This window comes from Bombus vancouverensis, chromosome 3 (genome assembly GCF_051014615.1).
Source record: "Bombus vancouverensis nearcticus chromosome 3, iyBomVanc1_principal, whole genome shotgun sequence".
Taxonomy (NCBI): domain Eukaryota; kingdom Metazoa; phylum Arthropoda; class Insecta; order Hymenoptera; family Apidae; genus Bombus; species Bombus vancouverensis.
In genome coordinates this window covers 19104389-19126351 of record NC_134913.1, presented here as the reverse complement: position 1 = coordinate 19126351, position 21963 = coordinate 19104389, and the positions used below count along the sequence as shown (strand labels likewise).

The window sequence follows — 21963 nt, the reverse complement described above, 5'->3', positions numbered from 1 at the left end:
CGGAGTCGATTTGCGGGAGAGTGTCCGTGTGGTTGCTCGTCGTGCCGGTGATCGTCGGTAGGAAATTCTCGAGTACCCTGCGCTCGCCGTCTCTCTACTCCATCGGGGTCCAGGACGGGTTTCCTATTTACGTCAAGACCACCTAGGCGGTACGCGTTTAGGAGCCCTCATCCAGTTCACCGTTGCTCCGATATATGATTTTTTTCGATGCTCGCTAGACCCTGTCCTCTCTCTCTCTCTCTCTCTCTCTCTCTCTCTCCTTTTCTCGTTGCGTTCCTGCCGCACGGCTGGATTCGAGATTTGCTCGCGTTTCTGTCAAAGCAGTTACGCTCGATTTCCGCTTCTTGCAGAATTACCTACTCTTTTAGCTAAAACTATTTCCATTTCTCCGGTACTATTTCGCGTCAATTCTTGCGAAATACTGCAACTTAGCGATTGGAATGGATGTAAAAGCGATCTTCGTCTTTGATAGAGGAAAATGTGGCGAGAACACGTTGAATTAGCTGTAGAAGAAGCGTAGATAAAATTAAATATCTTCTGTCTGAGTTGGTATAGACCGTCGTTCGAACCGATCGAAACATCTTCAAACGGAGATCTGTAAATAATCTCCATTTTCATTCTCTTTTGCTCGACGATTCTCCTCTCTGCGTACCTCATCGCACCGTGTCTTTCGACATCTTTTGCATCTCTATGTTCGCTCGGTATCCTCCGATCAAGCATCCGCTCTTGTAGCCGTCTTTTTCGTGTCATCCGATCCCTCGTCGCCATATTTCTTCGTGACGTTTCGCGAACCACGAGTATCGAGAGATTAAATGCTATCGATGCGGGGCGGTATTTATGAACCTGGCGGAACGCACTTGGAAACGTTGGAATTTTTCACGAATCGGTACGATCCGGACCACCGCGTCGCGAGAGTCCGGTCGCTGGCCGCCCGTCCAAGTTTCTCCCTGGTCCTTTTAATCGATCCCCGTTGCCTTATCGGCCGTTTTTCTACCCGATCGAAGCTCGTATTAGTAGAAAGTCGGATCGTCTAGGTTGCCTCGTAATTCCGCCACGCAGGAAGTGAAATATGAACGTTCGCACTCAGACCAGCCCGTCTCTCTCGTTGTGCATCTTGAGGTTTCACCTCGGGAGCTTTCGAAAGCCCGGGAGTAGCGGCGAATTCTTTGGCGTGCGTTACTTTAGAACCGTAAAATGTGCTTTGAACTTTCCAGGAATTTTCGAACGCGTAAAGTACATTTATTACGTTGTAAATTGTTTCATTTATGATACTTTGACGCAGAACACCGCACACCCTCTAGATGTTGTTTATGCGTGAAATATACGTTTCCCAAGCTGGTACAGAAGCCTGTAATTAAGCACGACCGCATCTGTCGTCGCTTTTTGCTCGCGATCCCTGTTTTTGCGAACGAGGAGATTGCACGCTGGTGCCTGGAGGCATAGGAGGCATACGACGGAATTTATTAATTACCCGTGATTTATCGTAACGCGCTTTATGACCGGCGGTACTGTTACTCTCTTCCCCCCTACGGATAGATTTTCAGCGCTCGCGCCATCATTGACGCTGCGGACCGCGTGCCAACGCTATCCAGCCAGCTATCAGAAATTTATATCGTACGTATGCACGCTTTATTATTGCTCCTTTTATGCGCCGGTTGTGTAATTACGCTGCACTGTTATAATTAGAAAGCAACGCCGCGCTACGATCAACGCGCACAACCGTTAGAAACGCCGCGTTGCCCGGTGCCCTCGCGACTGACCAGACCTTAATTATCGTCTCTTTCTCACAAATTACACCTTTTTCCCCTTCGCGTGGAACCGATGGTCCGGTAGCTCGTACCAATCCACGTCCGTTCTCCGTGGCGGAAGCGTCGTTTCGTAACCTGCATGACTAAGACAAGGACCGTCCTATTCTACTTAGCGTCGAAGACGATTCTCCTGCTTTTTCAAACAGATCGAATAACTCAGATTTTACTAACGATCGATGTTCTCCGGGGTTACACGTACCGACTATCTGCAACGTTAGATTTTAGATAAAAAAAAAAAAAAAAGAGAACGCGAAACAGTCTCGGAAGAGTCTGTTTTATGACGAAATCGAATCTCAACTTTACATCAGACACCCATTCCCTTCGCGTCAAACCTATCGCATTGTAATTCAAGATACGCGATTCTGAATACGAAGGAAGAGTCGCAGCTTCTCCCAAACGCAACAGTTTCGCCAACACCTTCCTGTTCTCTCTGAACGCGCAAATGTCAAGAACGCGTCGAATCGAGCACAAAGGAACGGGTTAACGGTGTTGGACGCAGAACAAAGGATTGATCGACAGGTTCGCGCGGATCAAGGTCGTCGGCCAATTTCGCGATCCGATCGTCCGAGTAGCAGCTATGTGCATCGGTCCCGAGTGAAAACGCGGCAACAGCACCGTTGCGTTCGTAATGGCGGAGCATCCTTTCGTAGAAGAACCGCAAGAGTACGCGCGATCTTCACCGATTCGTCCTCGGCTCTGTAACGGTAGCTAACGCGGAGTGGATGCATTTCTGCGAGCTTTGACTTGATACAGTTATGCGAACAGCCGCGGCAATTTTCAGCTGAGCTCGGAAAGGTGTGGCGCGATCAGGAGGATTCAGGTTCAGCATCGAAGAGGTCGAGGGCGAGCATTTGCGAAGCAGCCGTTGCGGAACGAGCCGGACTCTCTCGGATTCTAGCCGAGGATGAGTAGCGGTGCCTTGGAATTTCAGACGCGCAACTAGCCACGACCCCTGCAACACTTGCGTTAATCGCGCAAATTAATCCCTCTTGAGAATTTCTCTCCAACCAACGAGTTCGTTCATCTTTTTTCAGCTCCACGTTATCCGACCAGGATAGAAGATAAACGCGAGAACAAGACACGAACCAACGAAGCTCGATTTCATCTTTAACTCGACGTATGGCGATTGAACTTGGTACGTATCATTTTTTCCTACGATCGATGGTGCGCGATGTAAGCGACGATAACGTAATCGAACGTCGATTAACATCGATGTGACTTCGATTGATCATCGATCGGTAAGATAATAACGATCGGAGAAAAGAGATACCACCTCGATGAAACGAAAACAGGATGGCAGTGTGATTTTAACGTGGTCGAACGAGTCGTCGGGGAGGAAAACATTTCGTGTAATGGACCACTTTTCACGGTCTATCGATCGGAAATCTTCCGTAATCGCGTCTCCGATCGAGAAGGAAGGCTCGTGCGATGGAGATCCGACCTTCCGACCAACGTAGCCCGCGCTCCGTTTCACTTTCGTAATGGCAGCTCGATTAATCCATCGTCGAATTTCGAGGACGCCCTGTTGCACCCGACCTCGAACGTCGTCTGTACCAGACGGATATTTGAAGAATATCACCGCTACATTTATATTTCGCCATAGATTCCATCTGATTCGAAATGCTATGATATCAAAGTGCGATATTTTCTGAAAGCATGTGAAAATTCAATTTCGCTGTGACAGTGACGGAGAAAATAATCGAAAACGGTGTAGAAGAGCGCGGAGGGCGAAGCAGAACTCGATCGCGGCGAAACGAAGGCGGAGGGTCGAAGAAAATCGCGGGAAATGGACGCGCGGACGTGGTCGTGTAATCGACAGGAACGTTCGCGAGGGAAATACCAGGTCAGCTGTCCGGATTGGTCGAGATAGGATCTCTCGAAGCGTTTCGAGGATTTAGCAAGCTGCCGGCAGACTTTCGTTCCGGTGCCCTACGAACACCCACGTAAGGTAACGCCACGGAGTATCGATAGGAGAGGGCACGGTACCATAGATCGAGCTAGCTATCGACACGTTTCGAGAGGAGCACGGAGAGGCATGGGATACACAGGTACACGATCCGTGCACGTGCACACGCTTACACGGGCGCAAGAGCACGTTTAACGCTTCCACGTCTACGGTTCTGTGTACGTGTGTGACTAGGCTAACGTGTAGACTGAAACATAGTCTGGCAGGGCGTGGTCGGTTTATGTAAGGCGTACACGTTTTTTCGTCACCCGTTTCGCGGTCCTCGATCTATCTCGAAGCGCTACTCCCGCGCTTCGGCTCCGCTCCGCGCCTCTAACGAGCCTCGTTAACGAGCGAATCGGCGTTTTTCCCTTTTTTCTTCTTTGGGAAAGATCGAAACCGGCTGGCTCGCGGCTCGTTCCACTTTCGTCCGCGACATTTGCCACTAATTTGTTGGCTTTGTCTCGCGTTCGAGCGTACATCGATTTCCTTTTAAAGCTCGTTCCCACATTCGATAAGAAACTCGATTTCAAAGTCGCGACCATGGTACAGTAATCGAAGAAAAATTTGTCGATAGTAATCTCGTTATAGGTATAGGTTCGTAATGACGTTCGCAGATCGATCAAAAGAAGAAGAAGAAGAATAAGAAGAAGAAGAAGAAGAAGCTAGGTTTGACATTTCCCCCTGTAAGGATGTCACCCGATTCGCTCATGTGAATGGGATGATCTTCGTTCGCAGGCTCGATTCATGGGATCTTCTGACATTTCGCCCGTTGATAAATGTGGAAGAGGCTGGTGATCGTGTGTCAGGTACTACGGTGCACGCGCGCGTATATCGTGCTCCTCTACCCACGATCGTTTCCCCTTTGAACCTTCCCTCGGTCTGTGAAAAGAATCGAACCAGAGAGAGAAAGAGAGAGAGAGAAAGAGAGAGAGAGGGAGCAGTGAAATTGATTCGCGATTTGACGAAACGCTCTCTCGTTACGTAACCTGTGCATCTGTCATAGATAGAAACCTCCTCCTTCGAGGTTCGTTTGAATTTTCAAATAAACATACGTCCATCGATCGGATCACAAAATGCGTTTTTCATAGAATAGGTAATATCGATCGTTACTCATACGCCGTGATTATCAGAACGCAAAAACGATTTTACTGCTAATTTCCATTCGATCGACTATCTCGGTCTGGCTCGGGTAGCACGGATTCCTTGAAACGCTTCATATCGACAAGGCTACCGTCTTCGAAGATTTATGTGTCCGCGACTCCAATCGCGAGGTTTATCTGATCTATTCGACACAGCCCTGAGCTTATGCCTTCTGCTACCGACATCGTCGTCATCGGCGATGCTCTCCTGCTCTGTGTGAATGGAAGGAATTCTCCTTCTTACTATAGAATCCGATTCACCACGCTGTCTGACATTTCACTGCGCCGACTAGCTATACGCCATTCGCATATGTTCCACGTGTGCGTCCGCACCACCGTTCTCCGTCTAATGCCACTTTGACGTGTTCCAGATACAAAGCTCGGTGAAATCAAATCTTTCGATTTTGATCGGGTTACGAATTTTTAACCGTCCAACGTCGTAAGAGACAAGCAGTACTTTTTATATTCGAATATATCGTACGACGAGAAGTGCTTTTGGCGTGCCTCGAATTTCCAAACGATCCAAATGTCTCCTCTGATCCTTTGGCATTTGCAAAGTAGTTCTTGCGCGTAAAATCCGCGTAGCTTACACACGTGTCTCCGCATCCTGCTCTTCCGCCCAATGCCAACGACTCCCACACTCTGTTTCGTTCGCACTCGGGTCACGCTTCGGATTCCTCGAGCTTCGTCCGTAGGGAAACGTAAATAGAAACGCAGTTTGCGCCAGTGTCATTGCCTGACAAATTCAATTTCCGGTTACATTAACCTCGCTGTACGATACGTCAAATTAAAATATGACGGACGCCAATCCCAAGCTTCCATTGTTCGTCTCTGTATTTCATAGTTTCAATGCACAAAGAAGATCGCTCAGTCAGATTGGCATAAATTAAGTTTTCAATTAGATCCACGCTCGTTCGCGGAGAGACAATTATTGAGACGTTATAAACCGCAACACCGTGAAACACAGGCTCTCGCGGACGAGTCCTTACGACGCTCGAACCGCCCACGCGCTCGATAACGATCGCGTCGCGTCGCGGGCGAGGACAGGCGCGATCGTCACGAGGTGATAGGTCGACGGATTCTCAGGCGGCAGCGTGCTTTTTCATCCGCAACCGAGAGTCCTGCTGCGCGAGCGCCGATAATTTGTAACGATCCGTGCTCGCGATAACGGCGATGGAAATTTCCCGATATGCGTTCGTCGATTGGCTCGTGGACGCGCTTCAAGGCGCGTCTCGGTGCGCGTCGGATAAAGGATTCGTTACATAAAGTACTTCTACCTCTTCTTTTGCATACGACTATAAACGCTACTAAGGACAGCTCGCTTTACAACGACGTCTCAACAGAGACAATAGAGAGTCCTTCGGGTTCGATCCTGATTAAGACAATTTTTAATCCACGTGTTCTTCTACGTGTTTCTTAACGTTTACGTTTCTTCCTATATCTTCTTTCGTGGAATATTTTATTCACGGCAAGCATATATTTTAACGATATCTGTCGAAATATAACGTTCAGTTTGAGTCGTATAGACCATAAAAGAACATCAGGGTTATCTAATGAAATCGTGAGATATAAAACTGGGGGAAAAATTGCTTGAAACGCGTGATCACAAATTTTGGTGAAACTCGACCGATGAAACTGTATAAATCTAGGAATTTCGTGCGATTGGTTCTCAGGGTAAGAAAGGATCGCGGAATATTTATTTGCAGAAAGCTCGAGATATAACGTTCATTTCCAGCCGTATAGACCAGAAAAGAGCATCAGGATTATCTAATGAAATCGTGAGATATAAAACGAAAAAAATTGTTTCAAACGTGTGATCACAAATTTTGGTGAAACTCGACCGATGAAACTATATAAATCTAGGAAGACGAATTTCGCGCGATTGGTTCTCAGGGTAAGGAAGGATCGCGGAATATTTATTTGCAGAAAGCATATATTTTACCGATATCTGTCGAGATATAACGTTCATTTCCAGCCGTATAGACCAGAAAAGAGCATCAGGGTTATCTAATAAAATCGTGAGATACAAAACGAAAAAAATTGTTTCAAACGCGTGATCACAAATTTTGGTGAAACTCGTCCGATGAAACTATATAAGTCTAGGAAGACGAATTTCGTGCGGTTGGTTCTCAGGGTAAGGAAGGATCGCGGAAGTGGAAGGAGTCAGCACAGCTTTTCGAGTAACTGTGCATCGCGTTCACGGTGTGGCGTGCATCCAGGGAGAGCGAAGATGACGGCGGCTTCGTGTCGAAACCGACGCGCAGATAAGCTCGTTTTAGCGCGAGATAGTTAATCTTCCGCTTAATCGGCTTGTTTATCTCGACGTGCTACAACCGAAGGAACGCCGGTAATGGAGGACAGCCGCGAGAAGGATCGCGCGGGCTGCATCATATTCGAAGTTGCGTCTTGCAATTTGTCCTGTGTCTATGCGATATTTCAATCGACTTTATCTTTCGTCTGCCCTTGCGTGTTTTATACGATACACGTTTACGAAACGACCCAGGATAATCGGTGACGAATCACGTCGTCGCTTGTCATCCTCGAATAAACAAAAATGTCCAGCGATATCAGCTTCTATCGAGCTTCGTCAAACAGTGAAAGTAATCTATATTTAGCGTTTGGCGCAACCAACGGAGCAAGGGTTTCGCGTACGCAGCGTTCAACGTTCCGGTGTAAACTCGCGAGATCGCGGATCGATCTTGGCACGGGACGGAAGAAGAAATCGACCGCGATCCTCTTTCCTGGCTCTCGTTTCACGATCTCTTGGAAAGCAGTATTGCGAGCTGAGAAAAGCGAACGAAGACAGATTTGCGAATGGCGATCGTAAATCGTGCGAGTTGCGCGTTTACGCGTTGCTATCTAACGCGTGTGGGTAGCTGGTAGGTACGTTAGTAATACGTTCAGTGCAGAAACAAATTATTACTAGTAATTTCCATTACTTTTTAATATAACGAGTAAATCTTCGGTCGTAATAAATCTTTTTAACGGCCCAACTGACTCTTCGTTTTACACCCTTGTATGCTTTTCTTCATTTCCTTGTAACTTGTTGCGGGAGATATCGTACAAACGAGTCGATTAATTAAAATACTTTAGTCGGAGTAGTTCGAGCGTTCCGATTGACCGGCAACGTCGACGAAAAAGTATCGGAGAAGCGGCGTGTGCAGCGACGTTTTCTATTCCGGTGAAGCTGGCGCGACGGTGCGTAGAACAGCGCATTAGAGATCGGTGGGTGTGTTGCGCGTTCGAATCGGCTGCGCGATCATGCGTTAAAATGAAAGGAGACGCGACGTGGCGAGATGAGAGACGAGAAAAACATGCGCTGCCAGCCTCTCCGCTCCGTCTCCTAAACGGACGTTTCGATCGTTTGCAACCGGATGCTATCGCGGAAACCACCGCAGGATCGATCGAGTCGGTAGCGCTTCTCTTCTTTTTCGCATCCCAAATAATATATTCGGTGTACGTATATTCACAGTACATTCAGAGATCACCGACTCGGTTGTCCAAAGTGCACCGCATAGCAATCTTACCGGAGCTCTTTGCAAATAGAATTTTTTCTATTTTATTTTATATGTCGCTCGTCTTATCTGGTGCCTACTTTCTATAGACGCTCGATCGTTCTTAGACACGAATTAGCTGCTGTACAAACGTCCAAGGGAACAACGGAAAAACACATGATATGGAGAAAATACGCGACAGACACGGAGGAGGGGTGGTTTTGTCTGAATGACAGATATCGATGGAGATGCGACAACAAGCGAGGAACAACGGTAGCCAGACGAGAGATCAGCGTGCCGGGTAGCAGCGAATCGACCGCTATGATGGATTTTTTCCACTTTCTAAACGCGGCCAAAGAGCGCGCAGAATTTCGTGATTAGCTTAAGCGTTTTTGTCAACATCACGTTGGCAATAATGTTCGTTCGCGCGTAGAATTATTACTTCACCGTTGTTCAGCTACCGATCGCTACTTGCTGATCGCTCGCATCGCGATCGATCGTCGATAGTTTCGTGAATCGCCGTAGATCTTTCGTGGACCGCTCCTTACGTTCCTTTCGCAAGGATAACCAAAGAAACGGGCCGTCCTCTTTTTCTACCAGCGCATTCCGATTTCTTGATCAACCGAGCTGCTCTTTACAAGCAGTTCGGATTCTTTCCAGTCGATACTGGATAATTAAAAATGTGCTGTGCCTCTTGGGAACGCTTCTCTGCCTTATACAGCCTCGAAGTTCGATCGAACCTTCGGAGACGAAATATCGCTAGAGAACGAGTGTTCGCGTAGCCAAGAGTTTTTTCATTTTTATTAGCGGCGCTCGATATTGAATAGACTTATACTTGGTTAAATTACGATATAATTGTTTCAATTAGCCAAGTAATAATTACGGTTGAACCAAGTTCGGAGAATCACGTTGGCGTAATTAGGTTATATAATTGGACTAAGAAGCGCAGCATCGTCGGAATCAATTGGACTGGAGTCGAAGCCGTAGAGACGAACGATTCGATCTGTATCGACTTACGTTTTGTTTTCCTTTTTTAAACGTAACAAGGCGAATCACTTGTCTTCCTATTTATCCAAGCGTGAAATAATGCAATGACTTCTTATCGTGCGTTCTTTCTGTTGCCAGCAGCTCTCTCAATAACTTCCGTTATTATTAGACAGACGATCACCAAAGGGTTTCAAATAATCACGAATGTCAGAAATATCCCATTAAAGTTTTCAATAATAATAATCCGATCGAAACGAATCATTTATCATTGATTTTCCTTGCAATACGGCTCCTTTTTGCTCGAAAGTACATAAGGACGCACGATCGTTATTAATCTTCGATCTTCCTCGATGTTTCGACAGTGGAAGAACTTTCGTACCTTTCCCTTTTACTTTCGATGCCTCTTTTCTTCGTTTTCTTTCCTTTGTTGTATATTTCAGTAGCAGAATAGAAGTCGTCTCGCTTCTGTAAACGTACTATGAATGGTGCGTTAGACGCGCGTGTTAATTGTTCGATCGGACGATGTTGAATGAAAAGTCGAAGCGTACTATAATGCAACGAATTGAGTAGGCGTCTGAATTCGATCGAAACAATTATAACGTGTGTAAAGGCAAAGTTCAACGCTCGTTAATTCAACGCGGGACACCGGCAGCCAATTAGCTCGTTATTGTGCAACTTCGTCCGTTTTGATCGTTTCGATCACGACACGTTTAATCGTTCGTCCAACCGCGATTAAATCTCTTATTTCTACATGTCGTGATTCTATTATGCATCGAGTCGTAGTATAATAAGAATTGATTAAAAGGATGCAACCATTCATTTCGTAAATTTGCATTTCTAAAAACCGAGACACAAGTTGAAAGTATTAAGCAACGCGATCTAGCCGCGCTATGATGAAACTGAACTCGTGGAAATCGACCATTTTATTTAGTGTCGATAATGATAAAAATCTGAATTGAAGAACTTGAATCTAAATTTGGAAATTAGAAAATTTGAATTTGATTTTACGTTTGAACATTTGAATGTAAATTGTAATATTTAAGAATGTACATTATCGTAAATTTAGTCTGATAAGCTTTTAGATAGCATATATACAAATTATGTCGAAATACATATTATGTACCAATCATATTTATAGCGTTGTAGATACTAAAAACGTTCTGCTGAAATGTTAAATTATGTATTACCGCCGATGGGGTATAGTTAGTCAATGATATTACGTAACAAGATTTATTTAAATCCTAACTAAATTCGGAGTTTCGACCCGGCCATTGACTTTTGACTAAAGACAGAATAAACGTGACGTTAAATGGGTTTATGTGTCTCACGTTTTGAGATACCGACCTGGAAGAAGATGAGTGTTTCGTACCATTGACTAAGAACAGGATAGAGGGCGCCAGTGACTAGTACTCGTCCGCGTTTATACTGTCCGAACTTTATCGACCGCGGAATATAACTGCCGCGAAGTCATCCCCTACTGTACCGATTGACTGATTACTGATTTTGATGTAAATGTAGAAAAATGAGCAATCAAATAGTATTTAAAAAATAAAATACTTCTCATAATATAATCAAATGAAACACGCATATTTTTAAACGGTATTTTAAAGAATAAACGCTCTAGCATTAAAGAATGCTGAAAAAGAAAACAACCCAGTAGCCAGAAGAGCCATCTACTCTACATAAATCCGAACAACAAATCGTGAGAGGAACATCCTTACTATTACGCAGCACGAATTTGGGAAATTTAGCTATAAAATGGAAAATTCTCAAACTGAATCGCGGAATGTTTTATTATATTTATTTGTAATACTGATTTATTTATTATTGATAAAAAAAAAGAGGTGGGAAATTCCCGACGGTACATACCATAATAGGACGTTTCAATTATTTACGCAACACTAAAAAATACTAATTCATGCATTCATATGTAAATGTAAGCGACATTAATATCGAGATCTTCAGTTCCAGCCATATTCGAGACTGCTGACCACCTCTGAGCAACTGTCTAAGTCGGATCGGGTAATCCAGGATAAGCCGGTTCCTACAATTACAGTGGAAGATTTATGGGACAATTCATAAGGATGATACTAATTCATTAACGCAACGTTAACTGTAAATGTAATTAAGACAATCTCTAAACAATCCAACTCTTAAAATGAAATCAGCAAAAATGATTATTCTTATCTAAATGAAAAGTTACTTCATTTATTCGTGACAGCTACAAATCGCAATATTAGAAAGTCAAATAAAAGTTGATGTTAAGCCGGGCGACTATCTACCTGGACCAGGGCATAGACCGCGGGCCGGACGGACACCAGAAGTCCGCTCCTTCTTACGGCGTACCCTCGTTAACCTTAAACCTCCGTCATAAATCCCATTAATTTGCTTGCTAAGGTTCTACAGACCGAACGAATATCTTTTCTAAATCACCTTCTAAAGAATATTATTTACTACGGCTTGAAAAAGGAAAGTTGGGTTTCCCGCGTACGATGCTTCCTAATGACAACTTTCAATCAGGGGCAGCTAAGACCCTTCCTAGTCCACCAGCCTTCGTTTAAACAATTAAAAACGAAGCCTATGTCCCTCACTCTCTTAGCCAAAATCGTCACGAACAAATGATGGTCCCGTGCTCCAGACACACCCATCACACATAGCATCGTCACTCTAAATTACTGCTCCTACGACACAGCATCGTCATTGTAACTTACTGCTCCTACGATCTCAGGAGAGTCAATTCAAACTTCTTCTACACCGTTGGAAGAGTCAACTACTTCTTCTACACCGCTAGAAAACTCACCAACTAAGTCCAAATCTAACGCCTAAGCACGAACACTCACTTCCTCTACTAAGTATCCTCTAGTGCTACGTCCACTAACATACGAAGTTCAAGTCTAAGAGCCTTGCTCTAGCGTGCATATCTATCTTACCTTCGGGCGACAAGTTGTCATTAAGGAATTATATCTACTCAACAATGTAACTTAAGCGTTGGAAATAAAACCTTACAATTCTGTGAATCACAGTGTTATACTAACTCAACCACCCCTATTATCTTAACGGAAATCAGGGGATCGATCAACTCGTGGTGTCGATTGCTATAATCGTAACGGGAATTTACGACTCCCGTTGATGTCCCTCCTCACGAGTTCGTCTCCCGAAAATACAGTTGACGTCTCTCTAAACCAGATTAAAATAAAACAAATTATTACCACTCCTAAGATTATTTTTCTAGAAATTAGAATAACTAACAATCAAAGATACAGTGAATCAAATACGATCATCATTTTATCATGATACTGATTCAAACCAAAGTCATTCTTTCGCAACTCTACCTCAGGCTGCAAAAAGATAACTTCAGGATTCTAATTTAAATCGCAGTTAATTACTCGCAGCACTAATTAAAATAACCACAGTTTTCTGGTGGCCGACATGTACATCGAGGAAAAAAAGAAAAGAAAATACTACAAATACAGATACTAGAAGACAGCCTAGCGATAAAGTAGAAACAAGATTGACTTGTCATACTATTTTAATAATGTTTAATATCGTAAGATAAACTTCAAGAAATACAATAACAATTTTTAAAACTTTCGAGTATGATATTTTACTCAAAAAGAACTACGAAATAAAGACCTATGTCGTCTTTAACCGCACTCAAAATCAACGAAACTATTTAATAAAGTTTACCACAATCGCGATCGCAGCTAATCAGCTCGTATTATTTCTCATATAATTAATGACTGTATCATGTACAGTAATGCAATTAATAATAACATATCAAATAATACTGATCGCCTAGGTCTCACTAGCGTGGAGGTAGCTGCGAATGGAGACCCACCCTATCCACAATCCCATCCACCCTCCCTCTGTTTCTTCGACCTGTCGCGGAGCAATAGCCATAAGGAACCTCTTGACTCGAGGATGTTTTATGCCACTTAATGGCCTCAACGGTAAATCAAGAAGCCTCGTTTTATGACAGTTCCTTGGGATTCGTCAAATTTTTGGAAAGACTACGCTCAAGGGCTTGTTTTCAGTAATGGGCAAATTATGTTTCAAAGAAAGAAACAATACATTATACTTTAGTTTTGAATCGATATAGAACACGATAAAATACAATTCTAATGTGAAGTGAGGTTATTATATTGGCACGTAGGATTAAGATAAAATCCTACTGACCTTCCTAGAAACTTTTATCGTATACAAGATGTTGGGCTACAGATGCCGAGACATTTAAGAGGTGATTTTTGAAACCGAAATAAGACGAAAAACAGGAATGAAAAAGTTGCGTTTTCGACTTTGTCTTTTTGGTTCTTGGCAATTAAAGATCGACCCTGTACACGAGCAAACCTTCTTACAAAAACGAAAGAAAGTCAGCCTAAGCAGCGGATGGCTTACCTCGTAGAGAGAAGATTATGATATTCGGAAATGATATGATACTCATTTTGCAAAAGAAATGGTAGATCGAACATTAAACCTGCTTATACATAGAAATGCATAATATAAAAATTCATCGGATTGATCATTAATCATCTTTGCGTTTATTAGTTAATATTCCTGTCACTTTTATACTATTATTGCTATCGATAAATAACTTCAACAAAAAATAAAGAGAAATTAAAACAAATGTATAAAATAATTAAATGAAATCACACTCAAACTTAAATTTTATTATAAAAGTTTACGAAAAAAGCTAATAATAGTATCATTTTGTAAATAGACGACTGAAGGAAAATTAAAACATGAAGTATCAGAAAACCACTTAATTTCATTATCTTAATATTCAATGAATCATTAAATAAATGTTTATTAATTAAATGATATTAATACCGAGATATAAACCATAGTCAAAAATATAGCAATGAATAATACGAAAAATATAGTAATGATAGTAATGAAGAATTGACGTCACCAATAGATTAGACTACGTTACAAATCTGACGCAACGGGAACCATGCTATTCATACGACAAGAGACGACTGAATGACTCCTTGCACCTTAATTTAGAAGGGAGGGGAGACACACGAGCCGACGATACAAGAATGTATACAGTTAACGATTACGAGCAGTTACAGATTAACGATCTACACAAAAACATATATACAACAACGAAAACATTCATCTTCTACGCAACGCTTACACAAATCATTCAAAATATCAAACAAAACATGCACACACGCAATATCTACATCCCACACAGTGATTACATCGATCATTATAAATATCGTAGAATAATTCATACCCCTACTAGCAACATTTGGTATCAAAGACACATTTGTCTATCTTGTTGAAACGGTGTCCCACGGTGTCCAACGATGTCCCACGGTGTCCAACGATGTCCCACGGTGTCCAACGATGTCCCACGGTGTCCAACGATGTCCCACGGTGCAGTCCAGTCTAGATCATTCAAAATTCTCTTAGAGGTTTTTGGTGATCCAAACTGGACTGTTGCGTAGTTCTTGGCTTGGTATCGTTTTCCAAAGATTAATCAACTGATTAATTTTTGGAAAACGATGCCAATTACCAGGTCTCACCACGAGGAGGTGACTACGCAAGAGACCCGCCCATGGGTTATTTAACATTATGCATCGGTCTCGACATTCAACCTACTGGCAAGAATGTCGAGTTCTGACTCTACTTCATGGGCCTGCGTAAAGAGATAGTTATTTCGTAACCGTGAAACACCTATCTCCTACGCAGCAGTTACACGAATCTTTACAAACGTAAAACAAACCTTACACAACGCAACATCCATCCCCCACACAACGATTACATCGATCAGTACAGATATCATACAATAATTCGCATCCCTACTGGCATCATTCGGTATCAAACACATATTTATCTAACTTGGAATTAAAAAAAAGAAATGTAGCTACTGACACTGTATATACCATTTCGTGTCTTGCAGAAGGGACATACGAGTCGCTGTACTAAACTGCTTAAGGTTAACTTTTGCGACACTATAAGATATTCAAGATATTGAAAAGTTATAAGCTCTAACGTGATCTCAATAAGTTTCCCTTAAAAATGGGAAAACAAGAAGATGCCCGATTAATCAGATGATAAAGGAAAAAATCGCGGCGCGCCCGAAACGAACGAGATCGCGATCTCTCGAAAGAACTAACAAACCTACGCGACGTACCCCCGTACACGAGATAACCCCGAGGTTCAGCGGAAAGCCCAAGAATTGACCGTAACTCGATTCCTGTTTCGCCGTTCGAAACTTACACGAGTCGCGGTCGATGCCGCCGACCGATGATGCCAGTGATCCACGGGTAATTCAGCCGTGGATCCAGCAAATAGGCCAGCAACTTAACCCACTCCAACTGAACATGTGGAACCCGGGGATGGATCGCTGAACAGGATTACGAAGGCAAGAGGCCTCAACTGAACAGTGGGGTCCACTCACGGGGAGGGACCGCTGAACAGGATTACGAAGGCATTGACCTCAACTGAACAGTGGGGTCCACTCCCGCGGGCCCGAACAGAATTACGGAGGACGTGAAATTGCAGGTCCCTGACCGAGTACCAAAGTACCAATCGGACAGGACTGCAGATCCACGACTGAATCCCCAACAGATTCGCAAGCATCACCGGCGCGACGACAACTCCCGCGATCCGATGCGAACGTCGAGCAGTCGTCGAGCAGTCATCAAGACAGAGGTGTTCTTGGGGCGACTTACGAATCTGAAGAGTTGTCTAGTGCACGTTGACCCGCACGTACGCGGAATACGCGCGAGCGAGTACGTCACGCTACGGTTTGAAAGAACTGAGTGATCGCGAACCGATAAATCGCGAGTACAATAAGTACTGTGTGGTAAGCGAGTGGAGGGAGACGAGATTTTTCTTTTTTCGTTCTAAGGTGGATAAATATCGTTGTACAGAATGAGCTCACAATACACTTAACATAGGTATCTACCTTACGATTAATTAAGACTAAAACGTACGCATCCCACGGTGTCCCACGGTGTCCCACGGTGTCCAACGGTGTCCAACGGTGTCCAACGATGTCCAACGATGTCCAACGATGTCCAACGATGTCCAACGACGTCCAACGATGTCCAACGACGTCCAACGACGTCCAACGACGTCCAACGACGTCCAACGATGTCCAACGATGTCCAACGGTGTCCAACGTCGTCCAACGTCGTCCAACGTCGTCCAACGTCGTCCAACGTCGTCCAACGTCGTCCAACGTCGTCCAACGTCGTCCAACGTCGTCCAACGGTGTCCAACGATGTCCAACGGTGTCCAACGGCGTCCAACGATGTCCAACGGCGTCCAACGATGTCCAACGGCGTCCAACGATGTCCAACGGCGTCCAACGATGTCCAACGGCGTCCAACGGCGTCCCACAGTGTCCAACGTTGTCCAACGACGTCCAACGGTGTCCAACGATGTCCAACGGTGTCCAATGACGTCCAACGATGTCCAACGACGTCCAACGGTGTCCAACGCTGTCCAACGATGTCCCACGTTGCAGTCCAGTCTAGATCATCCAAAATTCTGTTGGAGGCTTTTGGAGACCCAAACTGGACCGACGGTATCCCACGGTGTCCCACGTTGCAGTCCAGTCTAGATCATCCAAAATTCTGTTGGAGGCTTTTGGAGACCCAAACTGGACCGACGGTATCCCACGGTGTCCCACGTTGCAGTCCAGTCTAGATCATCCAAAATTCTGTTGGAGGCTTTTGGAGACCCAAACTGGACCGACGGTATCCCACGGTGTCCCACGTTGCAGTCCAGTCTAGATCATCCAAAATTCTGTTGGAGGCTTTTGGAGACCCAAACTGGACCGACGGTATCCCACGGTGTCCCACGTTGCAGTCCAGTCTAGATCATCCAAAATTCTGTTGGAGGCTTTTGGAGACCCAAACTGGACCGACGGTATCCCACGGTGTCCCACGGTGCAGTCCAGTCTAGATCATCCAAAATTCTTTTGGCGGCATTTGGAGATCCAAACTGGACTGGTGCGTAGTTCTTAGCTTGGCATCGTTTTCCAAAGATTAATCAACTGATTAATTTTTGGAAAAGGATGCCAATTACCAGGTCTCACCACGAGGAGGTGACTACGCACGAGACCCGCCCATGAGTTATTCAACATTATGCATCGGTCTCGACATTCAACCTATTGGCAAGAATGTCGAGTTCTGACTCTACTTCATGGGCCTGCGTAAAGAGATAGTTATTTCGTAACCGCGAAACACCTATCTCCTACGCAGCAGTTACACGAATCTTTACAAACGTAAAACAAAGCTTACACAACGCAACATCCATCTCCCACACAACGATTACATCGATCAGTACAGATATCATACAATAATTCGCATCCCTACTGGCATCATTCGGTATCAAACACATATTTATCTAACTTGGAATTAAAAAAAAGAAATGTAGCTACTGACACTGTATATACCATTTCGTGTCTTGCAGAAGGGACATACGAGTCGCTGTACTAAACTGCTTAAGGTTCTACTTTTGCGACACCATAAGATATTCAAGATACTGAAAAGTTATAAGCTCTAACGTGATCTCAATAAGTTTCCCTTAAAAATGGGAAAACAAGAAGATGCCCGATTAATCAGATGATAAAGGAAAAAATCGCGGCGCGCCCGAAACGAACGAGATCGCGATCTCTCGAAAGAACTAACAAACCTACGCGACGTACCCCCGTACACGAGATAACCCCGAGGTTCAGCGGAAAGCCCAAGAATTGACCGTAACTCGATTCCTGTTTCGCCGTTCGAAACTTACACGAGTCGCGGTCGATGCCGCCGACCGATGATGCCAGTGATCCACGGGTAATTCAGCCGTGGATCCAGCAAATAGGCCAGCAACTTAACCCACTCCAACTGAACATGTGGAACCCGGGGATGGATCGCTGAACAGGATTACGAAGGCAAGAGGCCTCAACTGAACAGTGGGGTCCACTCACGGGGAGGGACCGCTGAACAGGATTACGAAGGCATTGACCTCAACTGAACAGTGGGGTCCACTCCCGCGGGCCCGAACAGAATTACGGAGGACGTGAAATTGCAGGTCCCTGACCGAGTACCAAAGTACCAATCGGACAGGACTGCAGATCCGCGACTGAATCCCCAACAGATTCGCAAGCATCACCGGCGCGACGACAACTCCCGCGATCCGATGCGAACGTCGAGCAGTCGTCGAGCAGTCATCAAGACAGAGGTGTTCTTGGGGCGACTTACGAATCTGAAGAGTTGTCTAGTGCACGTTGACCCGCACGTACGCGGAATACGCGCGAGCGAGTACGTCACGCTACGGTTTGAAAGAACTGAGTGATCGCGAACCGATAAATCGCGAGTACAATAAGTACTGTGTGGTAAGCGAGTGGAGGGAGACGAGATTTTTCTTTTTTCGTTCTAAGGTGGATAAATATCGTTGTACAGAATGAGCTCACAATACACTTAACATAGGTATCTACCTTACGATTAATTAAGACTAAAACGTACGCATCCCACGGTGTCCCACGGTGTCCCACGGTGTCCAACGGTGTCCAACGGTGTCCAACGATGTCCAACGATGTCCAACGATGTCCAACGATGTCCAACGACGTCCAACGATGTCCAACGACGTCCAACGACGTCCAACGACGTCCAACGACGTCCAACGATGTCCAACGATGTCCAACGGTGTCCAACGTCGTCCAACGTCGTCCAACGTCGTCCAACGTCGTCCAACGTCGTCCAACGTCGTCCAACGTCGTCCAACGTCGTCCAACGGTGTCCAACGATGTCCAACGGTGTCCAACGGCGTCCAACGATGTCCAACGGCGTCCAACGATGTCCAACGGCGTCCAACGATGTCCAACGGCGTCCAACGATGTCCAACGGCGTCCAACGGCGTCCCACAGTGTCCAACGTTGTCCAACGACGTCCAACGGTGTCCAACGATGTCCAACGGTGTCCAATGACGTCCAACGATGTCCAACGACGTCCAACGGTGTCCAACGCTGTCCAACGATGTCCCACGTTGCAGTCCACTCTAGATCATCCAAAATTCTGTTGGAGGCTTTTGGAGACCCAAACTGGACCGACGGTATCCCACGGTGTCCTACGTTGCAGTCCAGTCTAGATCATCCAAAATTCTGTTGGAGGCTTTTGGAGACCCAAACTGGACCGACGGTATCCCACGGTGTCCCACGTTGCAGTCCAGTCTAGATCATCCAAAATTCTGTTGGAGGCTTTTGGAGACCCAAACTGGACCGACGGTATCCCACGGTGTCCCACGTTGCAGTCCAGTCTAGATCATCCAAAATTCTGTTGGAGGCTTTTGGAGACCCAAACTGGACCGACGGTATCCCACGGTGTCCCACGTTGCAGTCCAGTCTAGATCATCCAAAATTCTGTTGGAGGCTTTTGGAGACCCAAACTGGACCGACGGTATCCCACGGTGTCCCACGGTGCAGTCCAGTCTAGATCATCCAAAATTCTTTTGGCGGCATTTGGAGATCCAAACTGGACTGGTGCGTAGTTCTTAGCTTGGCATCGTTTTCCAAAGATTAATCAACTGATTAATTTTTGGAAAAGGATGCCAATTACCAGGTCTCACCACGAGGAGGTGACTACGCACGAGACCCGCCCATGAGTTATTCAACATTATGCATCGGTCTCGACATTCAACCTATTGGCAAGAATGTCGAGTTCTGACTCTACTTCATGGGCCTGCGTAAAGAGATAGTTATTTCGTAACCGCGAAACACCTATCTCCTACGCAGCAGTTACACGAATCTTTACAAACGTAAAACAAAGCTTACACAACGCAACATCCATCTCCCACACAACGATTACATCGATCAGTACAGATATCATACAATAATTCGCATCCCTACTGGCATCATTCGGTATCAAACACATATTTATCTAACTTGGAATTAAAAAAAAGAAATGTAGCTACTGACACTGTATATACCATTTCGTGTCTTGCAGAAGGGACATACGAGTCGCTGTACTAAACTGCTTAAGGTTCTACTTTTGCGACACCATAAGATATTCAAGATACTGAAAAGTTATAAGCTCTAACGTGATCTCAATAAGTTTCCCTTAAAAATGGGAAAACAAGAAGATGCCCGATTAATCAGATGATAAAGGAAAAAATCGCGGCGCGCCCGAAACGAACGAGATCGCGATCTCTCGAAAGAACTAACAAACCTACGCGACGTACCCCCGTACACGAGATAACCCCGAGGTTCAGCGGAAAGCCCAAGAATTGACCGTAACTCGATTCCTGTTTCGCCGTTCGAAACTTACACGAGTCGCGGTCGATGCCGCCGACCGATGATGCCAGTGATCCACGGGTAATTCAGCCGTGGATCCAGCAAATAGGCCAGCAACTTAACCCACTCCAACTGAACATGTGGAACCCGGGGATGGATCGCTGAACAGGATTACGAAGGCAAGAGGCCTCAACTGAACAGTGGGGTCCACTCACGGGGAGGGACCGCTGAACAGGATTACGAAGGCATTGACCTCAACTGAACAGTGGGGTCCACTCCCGCGGGCCCGAACAGAATTACGGAGGACGTGAAATTGCAGGTCCCTGACCGAGTACCAAAGTACCAATCGGACAGGACTGCAGATCCACGACTGAATCCCCAACAGATTCGCAAGCATCACCGGCGCGACGACAACTCCCGCGATCCGATGCGAACGTCGAGCAGTCGTCGAGCAGTCATCAAGACAGAGGTGTTCTTGGGGCGACTTACGAATCTGAAGAGTTGTCTAGTGCACGTTGACCCGCACGTACGCGGAATACGCGCGAGCGAGTACGTCACGCTACGGTTTGAAAGAACTGAGTGATCGCGAACCGATAAATCGCGAGTACAATAAGTACTGTGTGGTAAGCGAGTGGAGGGAGACGAGATTTTTCTTTTTTCGTTCTAAGGTGGATAAATATCGTTGTACAGAATGAGCTCACAATACACTTAACATAGGTATCTACCTTACGATTAATTAAGACTAAAACGTACGCATCCCACGGTGTCCCACGGTGTCCCACGGTGTCCAACGGTGTCCAACGGTGTCCAACGATGTCCAACGATGTCCAACGATGTCCAACGATGTCCAACGACGTCCAACGACGTCCAACGATGTCCAACGACGTCCAACGACGTCCAACGACGTCCAACGACGTCCAACGATGTCCAACGATGTCCAACGGTGTCCAACGTCGTCCAACGTCGTCCAACGTCGTCCAACGTCGTCCAACGTCGTCCAACGTCGTCCAACGTCGTCCAACGTCGTCCAACGGTGTCCAACGATGTCCAACGGTGTCCAACGGCGTCCAACGATGTCCAACGGCGTCCAACGATGTCCAACGGCGTCCAACGATGTCCAACGGCGTCCAACGATGTCCAACGGCGTCCAACGATGTCCAACGGCGTCCAACGGCGTCCAACGGCGTCCCACAGTGTCCAACGTTGTCCAACGACGTCCAACGGTGTCCAACGATGTCCAACGGTGTCCAATGACGTCCAACGATGTCCAACGACGTCCAACGGTGTCCAACGCTGTCCAACGATGTCCCACGTTGCAGTCCAGTCTAGATCATCCAAAATTCTGTTGGAG

General features: G+C 45.5%; 1 long non-coding RNA gene across 2 annotated transcripts in view; it reads left to right on the top strand.

Annotated features, from left to right (window-relative positions):
• The window catches only part of LOC143302461 (uncharacterized), a 95071-nt gene extending 82678 nt beyond the window's left edge, over positions 1-12393 (top strand). For both annotated transcript variants that reach the window (XR_013057990.1, XR_013057991.1), the window contains 2 exons: positions 2843-2943; positions 11342-12393. This is a non-coding gene — a long non-coding RNA (uncharacterized LOC143302461). The remainder of the gene's footprint in view (positions 1-2842; positions 2944-11341) is intronic.
• Positions 12394-21963: the final 9570 nt, after the last annotated feature.